The sequence below is a fragment of the Mandrillus leucophaeus genome, unplaced genomic scaffold, assembly GCF_000951045.1.
Source record: "Mandrillus leucophaeus isolate KB7577 unplaced genomic scaffold, Mleu.le_1.0 Scaffold25, whole genome shotgun sequence".
Classification (NCBI taxonomy): Eukaryota; Metazoa; Chordata; class Mammalia; order Primates; family Cercopithecidae; genus Mandrillus; species Mandrillus leucophaeus.
Genome location: NW_012102587.1, coordinates 7667511 through 7676812, shown reverse-complemented (window position 1 = coordinate 7676812; position 9302 = coordinate 7667511). Strand labels below are relative to the sequence as shown.

Below are 9302 nucleotides of genomic sequence, written 5' to 3'. Positions count from 1 at the left end.
GACTTTATATACATTCAATTTATTGACTTTAGTTGTCACTGCTTCTGTACAGACCCATCTAAAAATGCCCCCAAAGTGCTATGCCACTAAAAGATCAATGTCCTCATTTTCCTTTTTTGGAGGTTTTGATGTGCAAACCTCCCCCTGGCCCCCACCATCCACCTCAATATTGATGACATTATACATCAATTTCAAGATGTCCTTTACATTATTATACTTTTAAGCTTATTTACTTTATGCTTTTCTTCATAGTTATTTTGCAAATGTTTTGCTTTTATGATGTATATGAGCTTAAGCCTAAGACTTCTCTCTCCAGTTTTATGTTTAAAACATTGTAACTTTTTAAGGTTTAAGTAATATTATGATCAAAATAATTTAAGTCAGTATGAGGGGTACATAAAAATTATTTGTGTGAAAATGCTGTTCTAGGATATTCCTATTACATTTCTGAATGCATCATATAGCATTCTTCTTAAATATTTACCCAATGTTTAAAATTGGTTTGCATTCCCTGGCTATGTCTCATCTATTACATTTGCTATGTGGCCAAGGAAAGCCTGGAAAGTATTAACAACTCATCATGGATAATCATGAATTGATTGTGTTTAATATCACTGTAGATAAAAAAATAGCTTTATTGACATATTCAAGTATGGCAATGTCAGGGTTTTTCTTTTCTTTCTCCTATCTCTATTGTCTTTTTAAAAATCCCACACACAGCATACACGTTATGCAAGTCACGATTTCAACTACCTCCTATTAAGTCAATAATTCCAGATCTTCATTTCTAGACCAATTTGCTGATTCAAGTTCCAGATGCACATTTCCACTGCCCTACTAGACATTTTTACCTGAATGTTCAACAAGTATTTCAAACTCATTCAACCTGAAATTCAATTCTTGTACTCTTATTCTAGATCAGTGATGTTACTTTCACTCAGTCTCTCAAACTCAAAAATTTGAAATCATCTTCCACCTTCTTTTCTTCACTCTCAACATTAGCAGTCAGCAAGTCCTGATGATTCTTTGTATCCTCTGCCATAGACTTTGTTCAGTTTGCACCATCTCTCAGCAGACAATCGCACTAGCTGCCTACGTAGATTCCCTGTCATCAGTTACCTACATCAATCTAGCTTAAAATAGGAAAAATATATCTGATCTCATTGAGAGTTCTCAGTTGACTTGCTTCTGTACATGTGGGCTGACCTAACTTCTGCATTACCAGCCTGTGAATTTATTGATGCCAAGAGCTCTGTCTTATTCATCATTGTGTCTCAGGTTTAACAGAGTTCCCACATGTAACTGCTGCTTACTATGTGCTTTTGAATGTTGACAGGACACTAGTGAGTGGCTAAGAGCATAGGGTTTAGAATCCAATAGATCTAGGTTCAATTTCTGCCTTCTCTGCCACTTAGCTACGAAGTGACCTTGGACAGACTAACATTAAGTCAGTGATTCTCAACAATTAGGTGGGGCTCAGGCACTAGAACTTTTAATATAACTGTGGGTGATCCTAATATGCAGCTAAGGAATCACTGCTTTTACCCTTAATTTCTCATCTGCTATTTGGTATCTATTTCAAATGGGTTTGAGCATGTGAAATGGGATTTAACTTAGCACAGTGCCTGGCACACAGAAAGTGATTAACATCAATCATGATGTTAAAATACAACTTCAATTTGTAATTTTCTTTTCAATTGCTACCCCTAGCTCTGCCTCTCTTTCAATTCCCAGAATGCACCAAGTTTTTCAGTTTTTGTGCTCTCACACCTGTTCTTCATCCTGCTCTTAGCAGATCCCTCTCAATCTTCAGCTCACGCATAGTCTCCAGGTATTCCCCTTTATTCTCCATCACAGTATAGAGATGTTACATCTTCATGGCACTTGTCTCAGTTTGTAATTACATATTAATTCCACCACTTACTGTGTTTCCCCTACAGGACTGTAGTTTCACAAAGGAATGCGCCTTGTCTGTACTGATTTCCTCCTAAAGTCCAGTGCCAAGTGTCCGGTACCTGCCAGGTGCTCAGGTGATAGTTGGATTAATAAATAATCCATTCTGATTTCTCAAAAAAAAAAAAAGCAAAATTTCTTGACTCTCTATGTCCCTCAACCATATCTCACATCAAAACATCGTAACAAAAACCAAAACGAAAAAAGTAGAATGATCTCTAGTGTGTGGGGTTCTAGCTACTGACTAGGAAAATTGTAATATTAAAAAAATTATCTTGGATGTTTTTAATTTGGGTAATGTTTCCAAGTCCAAGGTTCTTCGAGGCTTACTGAATGGCTTAGTCATCAACCTGTAGGCAATAATTAATGTGACTCCCACAATATCTCACTCCAACAAAGTCAATAAACTTTTGTGGGTGTTTGTACTAGCTAAGTAAAGGGCTTTTTGTTTTCTAACTTATCTTTTGATCTGTTTGGTTGGGAGACCAAACAACATATAAAGCTAATGGAAAAAACCTTTCTTGAAGTCAATAATTATCACATTGTTGATACTTCTACCTATGAAAAAGACCTCAGAAATCATCTAGACCAATCTCTCATTTCACAGATGAAAAGAAGAAAGCCTAAAAAAATGAATTTAGTGGAAGTGATTACACACATATTGTCTTAGTGCTAAAATACAATCCAGGTTTCAAGGATCATTCACCAGCGTTCCACTGACCACATTACACGAACTTCAAAACAACTCAGAGTTACTATGATTTCTTGATGTTCTTAGCTAATTTATATTCTGGTATCAATTAATTTAGTATTTCAATGTTCTCATAACAAAAATTCAGTCCAAATTCATGAGCTTGATGTTTAGAACTCACATGTCTCACCATACCTCTTTCTACATGCCAGACTCTGCAATCTGTTTCATGTTTTTCCAACTCTGAGCTTCCACCAGAATGCACAGGCTTACCATATCTGCATATTTATCCTCAATGCCAACTGAAAGACCACATCTTCCATGAAAACTGCCCTCAAACCCAGTCAAAGAAGAGAATGGCCCTTTGTATTTCTCCTAGGGATTTTATATTCTGCCTTGTACTGCCGTAGGAATAACTGCATTAGATGCAGGAACCTTGGGAACTGGTGCTATATGGTTTTTGCTTTTAGGTTCTGTCACTACTTGCAACTAATACATATTTAAACTAAAATAAATGCCCCTCTAGGTTAAAATTTTCCATAAGGATTTTCTTGAACGCAATTTCTAAGTGTCCGAAAAAAGCTCGGTTCGAGTAGGCATGAACTGGACATACAGGACTTGTATTGCTTTAAGGAAATACATGATGTGAGAACATTTTCAAATTATCGTCTCTTTTCTGAGTGCTTTCTCTTTTCTTGTAAAAATCATCGTCCATTGTGCATAATTGGCCCAGATCTTTCTTACTGGTAGTGTGAAAACTTACAGGAGTGAAATTTGAGAGCTACAGAAAACATTAGAGAAAACACTAAGAGATATAGGAAATATTAGAGAAGCATCATGCAAATACTTGCCTAGAAACATTTTGTTGGAAATTCAGATTCTTTTTCAGTTTTCAGAAATAAATGTAGATAAAAAGGTCAGAAAAACGAAAATCTATCTTATCGTTTATCAGTTCAAAGTAAATAAAAGGAGTTTACCATCTGACAGTCTTTTGGAAAACTATTATGCAATTATTCTTGGCCCAGATTTCATCTAGAACATTCAAATTCATTGTAATCTTACCAAATCCATAACATGTTTTCGGTTAAGCCACCTCCAAATAGAATAGTTCAATAACTAATATACTCAAGAGAGATTTTTTTTTCTCTCTCTTTTTAAAAAGAGTTGCTTAAAAAAACAAAATCGGGGGCAGCTCAAGCCTGTAATCCCAGCACTTTGGGAGGACGAGGTGGGCAAATCACGAGGTCAGGAGTTTGAGACCAGCCTGGCCAATATGGTGAAACCCCATCTCTACTAAAAATACAAAAAGTAGGCAGGCGTGGAGGCACGCACCTGTAGTCCCAGCTACTGGGGAGGCTAAGGCAGAAGAATCACTTGAACCCGGGAGGCAGAGGTTGCAGTGAGCCGAGATCATGCCAGGGCACTCCAGTCTGGGTGATGGGGCGAGACTCCGTCTTAAATAAATAAATAAATAAAAAATTCAGAATAGGGAAGCAACTCCTCCTTATGACGAGTACCTTTCGGCACTTATATGGGCTTACTTTTGCACTGACGGCACCACTTTCATTCAAAAAAAAAGAAGTTCGCTGGCACAATCTCCAAAGACCCGTTTGGCTTGGTTTCATGTTCTAAAAGTAAGGTTTTAGATTAAGTGAAAAATAATACTTCTGACACATAATTATAAGGTTTTTAAATTTTCTCTATGTTGGTGTAAACTTATAAAGTCCTTCCTATGAAAACTGTCCCCCAAATCACGTTACTTGGTCGTCCTCGAGGAACGATTTTGAATGAAAAGCACATAAAGTGCTGTAGCATGGAGACGAGAGACAAATAACTATGCTCTTCTCCCAAATTAAGTTATGACTTACTAGGGGAGGAAAAGGAGCAGTATAAAGCCCGGTCCTCTGTGGGAAGTACTCGGAGGCCTGCCCCGGAGCGCGCTCCTCTCGGCTACGAGATGAGGGGCACGCAGACGGCCGCGCCTCTCGGTGAGTGTGCGTGTATCAGTGCATGATTCCATTACTCCGCCCACAGGGTCTGGGCATCCGTCATTACCCACGGCTGCCTGGTCAGCAAACAACAGCTGATCCGACAGCCGCCAGTCACCTCGACGGTCCACGCCCACCGCTAGCCTCCAGTCTCCCGCAGACCGGAAGCCCTTTTGCCCCGGCTCGCAGGTCCACCCTTTATGGACAGCAGGAACCGGAAGCTCTTTTGCCCCGATTGCCTGCGCGCGGCCTTGTTGGCCGCACAGGCGCAGTGGAGCTCGGGCGGAGTTGTGGGAGTGGAAGAGGAAGAGGCGGTGGGGGCTACGGGGGCTGGTCCCAGAAGATGGCGGAGGCGGGGGTGAGTAGGGGGTCTCCCGGCGAAGCGCGGGTGACGTGGTGCTGAGGAGAGCGGCCTGAGGAGGAGGGTGGCCCTCGGGAAGAAGAACTACTTGTGTTGTTGCAGCCTGGGAACCCTGGTGGCAGGTGCGGGGAGCCAGGACCACTGATGGGCCTGCAGGGCAAGAGGCTCCGCTTACCTGAGAGGGGTCCGCGAGGTCCAGAAGGGGACTGCGGGATCGGGGAGGGGTCATAGGAGGCGTCCAGGCTCCTCGGGCAGTGGATGAGTGTCTGAGCGGGAAGAAGTCTGGAGGACGGCGGGAAGGGCGAGCCAGAGGTCTGATGAGGTGGAGGTCAGCGAGCTGTCAAGCATAGAGCTGCCAGGACTTGGGGGCTTGTAACCTGGGAGAGAAGACTCAGGTTTGGGCCGGGGTTGGATCCAAAGAAGACAGGTTATCGTAGTAAGTTTATAATCCACTCAAAAGGTAGGGCATTGGGTTGAGGAGTAGGACTCTGGCATTTTGGACTGGAATTGGTTACCTATGGAATAGGTGTTTCGGTAAAGCCAAAGAATTCTTGCCAGGGCCTAGAAGTGGATTTGATGATAGTTACTGGATTTTACGGTTGTTTAGTGGGGATTGGCAATATGGAGAAGGAAAGCAGTGTGGATTATGGGAGTGGGCGCGAGCAGTGGTGCTAACACCGTGTCCGGTTAACGTTGGAAAAAGTTGTTAAAAGTATGATATTAGCTAGATACTCTAGGAAAATATACCATGAAGAACTTGCTGTTTTGTAGGATTGATGAAGAACTGCTTTAAAAACGAATGGTTAGGCTTGGCAGCTGGGCCGCTGAAACTGTTTGGTATCAGTATTGCGGTGAAGCTGAGGACTGCAGGGGAATGCGTGCTCCAGTCCTGGTGCAGAAAAAATAAAAGCAGCCAAACAGTAGCTAGATGATGTTTTGTAACTTTTGGATTTGGCCCTGACAGTGAACCACTGAATGAAGGTAGATGAAGGGAATGCTACTAATGGGGGCCCCAAAGAAAACGGAAATTAGACGTGTACCCTTCCTGTTTTCTTTTGCTCAGTACTGTGTTTTATCATTGTGTTATGTCACAGTTATCGGTTCATGTCTGCTATCCAGTGACCAGGCTGTGAATCATGTACCTTTGGGAAAGAGGTTGATTCTGTTTAACTGACAACTGTTGCTTTTGCAAATGGTCACAGGGAAAGGAAAGGATAAAATGCAGTTCAGTAGTTTAAAGACAGTTTTCTTAGTTCAGAAACTTAAAACGATGGAGTAACTTTTTTAGGCACTGAGATATGACATTTAAAAGCTGTAAGGGAATGTGAATGCAGCTAGCTTACTGGTTTCTGTGTTTGGGTTTTAATGTTGAGAGGAAAGAGTTGCAGTGTTTTTAAGGCAAATATTTCTTTTCTTCCTAGAAATTTTTAACGTCTCTAGCCCAGGATACATGTAGGTATGTTTTTATTTAGGGAGAATTAAACTGTTTCATTGATTTAACTATGTTTTTTTCTAATGTTAGTGCTTATCCTATTTCAAGAATGCTATTCTAATTAAGAGAGCATATGATGAAAAATATGTGAGGTAGTAATTCAACTTTATTGTTTAGTAGCTTATGTGACCTAAGCACCCGAAGAGACAGGGTTATCTGAGGGAGTAAAAATATTTCTTTTACTGCTAATCATTGGAAGAATGGTCTTGTCATTTGGTTTTAGGGGGTGTTGCAGTTGTTGCAATGCAACAGGTTCTTAAGGTTACTGGAATATTTTGTATGTGTGTGTGTTTTCAAACGCTTGTTGCCTCTAAGTTGTTTCAGTGGCCAACATGAACTTTGATTTTTATTCACAAAGCTCATAATCACTTATAACTCTTTTTTTAACCTGAAAGTAATAATATCAATCCATTAGTAGGCAGCCATACACCTGGATTAATGTTTTTCCAGTATTGATGATTCATCACTGATCTATGCAAATTATTTGAACTGTTTTTCTTTCTGTTTAGTATTGTACTCTCCAGACATTTTAGGCCAGGGCTCAAAGTAGAATTTTTCAAGTTTAGTGGAAAGTTTTTCTTTGTGAATTGTTGAAAACGTTATTTTGGTATTTGGTAGTTTACCAACATGATTTTAAAAACAGTTTCTTGTGTGGCACTTAAATTGTTTTGTACCATGTTTGTGAATGGAAGCAATGTGGTGAAGCAGAAAGAACTCTAGACATGGGGTCAGAGTGGGTGGGCCTAGTCCTGGTGCTACCTGGTAACAGTTCTGTGATCTTAGAAAGTTACTTAACCTATTTTATTTCGTAATATGGGAACTAACAGCACCTGCCTATTTACCAGGATTGTTTTCGAGAATCTATGGAGATATTGTCCTTTAAACAGTATCTTTATACCAGAGACTTCTTCCCTGGTCAGCAAATTATTTGTCAAGTAATTTAAATTTTTCAAATATAGATTTTTAAAAAAATTTTGAAACCTCAAGTTTATCATTAATGTAAGACTAATATTTAAAGATATAGAACCACGTTGTTTTAAGAAAATGGTATCAGTACATAATCAGAAAAACAAACTTCAAAATAAACGAAGGGAGCTTACTTTCTCTTGAAAATAACCCACTCCTCTAGTGTGCAACTGGTATCATAAACATTCTTTTAAAGGAATTTCATTGTTGCATGGTAGGGGGTGAAATGGTTTTGTGGAAGCCTCTATCCCTTTGATGAGTCTGGTCATTTTCGGGCATTCACTATGCATGTTTGTGGTAATAAGAACTGATGGTACTGTCTTAATCTTGTTACTCCAGTTGACCACTTTGCATGTCATTGGCCTTGCTAGTAGAGTGAGAGAACTGTTAGATTACTGATTCTTTACTTTGGATCATGGACTTTTTTGAGTACTTGATAATAATTATGGAACTTTCGTCCCAGAAAAAAATGCATATATACACAACTTTTTTGCTTTGTTTTGCATGGGGGTCTCATACCCATTGGAATAGATGATCTCCCAGTTCCCTGCTATTTCTTAAAGCTTTTACTTTTTGTCACCAGTAATTATATACTATTGTATTATGATGTAGTTACAAAATTAGCTTTTTGAATCTCATTCAAATAAACATCAAACAAATGTGTTATTTTTAAGGAGAACTTTTGGGGCAAAGTAGGAAACTGAACAAGCACTGCCAGGAAAGGTTAAATAAACAGCTGTGGTAGAAAATGTAAATAAACAAAGTCTCCAGCTGTCTTGAAATAGAATGAAGTATCTAGCAATCAGTGGCTCTCATTGTGGTGACAATTTTGGTTATCACAAATCGGAGAGGGGGCATTTAGTGGGTGGGAGCCAGGGATGCTAAATGTTTTACAATGCTTAGAACAGTCTCATACAGCAAAGAATTGTCCTGCCTAAAATGCCAGTGCCCTTTGACAAATGCTGGTGAGTGTGAGATGGGGACTAGCATGACTGAAATAGCTTTTTTAAACTGAAGTTGTTTTCCTTTTTAAAAATACTGTTACACATAAAATACCCCTTTCCATTAATTCCCTTTTGGAAAAATCACAAACAGAAACAAATGATATACTATCTCAATGTGGGTTACTCAGAAAGTATGCCCATCTTCTAGCTACTGTTAGCAGCACATGAGGGCAGTGTGCTGTGTCTACTGGGATTTGAGGAAGTAAAGAGTCAACTTGTTCTCATACAGAGTGTTAGTTTGCTATTTTTTCTTTTTACTTTAAAACATATTTTTACACCTTGATCTAGTACTTTTAAAGAAAATTTCAAGGCGATTGTGCATTTATTCGCATCATCTTCGTGCAATTGTATAGTCACTTACTTATTTTGGCTTACTACCTTAGAGTGTATTATAGTTGAGATGGTATTTCAACATCTAACCATCTTTTCAGTAACCAAACACCTTTATATAGAACCATGTGCCGAAAAAGAAGTCTGAGCAGTTGAGATGGAATGGAATTCAAGGTATAGAGGCAAGAGGATGAGCTTCGGAGTCAATTAGACCTGAAGTGAAATTTCAGTTTTGGTACTGCATGTCACATGACCATAAGCAAATTGCTGAATCTCTTTGACTTGGTAGCCTCATCTGTAAAATGAGGATGATAATTCCTACCTTTGTGATTGTTTTGAAGAGTAGAGTTACTATATGTCTGGCATGGACTAGGCCCTCCATAAATGGGTGCCCTATAAAGAATGATGATGATGATGATGAAGATGGAGAGTTCTGTAGCTACTGAACCTTGCCAGAAGCAACCAGATGATGATGATGATGATGAAGGAGAGTTCTGTAGCTACTGAACCTTGCCAA

General features: G+C 39.5%; 1 protein-coding gene across 3 annotated transcripts in view; it reads left to right on the top strand.

The window, feature by feature from the left end:
- Positions 1–4871: 4871 nt before the first annotated feature.
- INSIG2 (insulin induced gene 2) overlaps positions 4872–9302 on the top strand; it is a 22138-nt gene continuing 17707 nt past the window's right edge. Inside the window, exon 1 of one of the 3 annotated variants that reach the window (XM_011983454.1) lies at positions 4872–4990. The gene's annotated coding sequence lies outside the window, so the exon portion shown is untranslated. The remainder of the gene's footprint in view (positions 4991–9302) is intronic. The other 2 variants (XM_011983457.1, XM_011983455.1) reach the window with 2 other exon arrangements.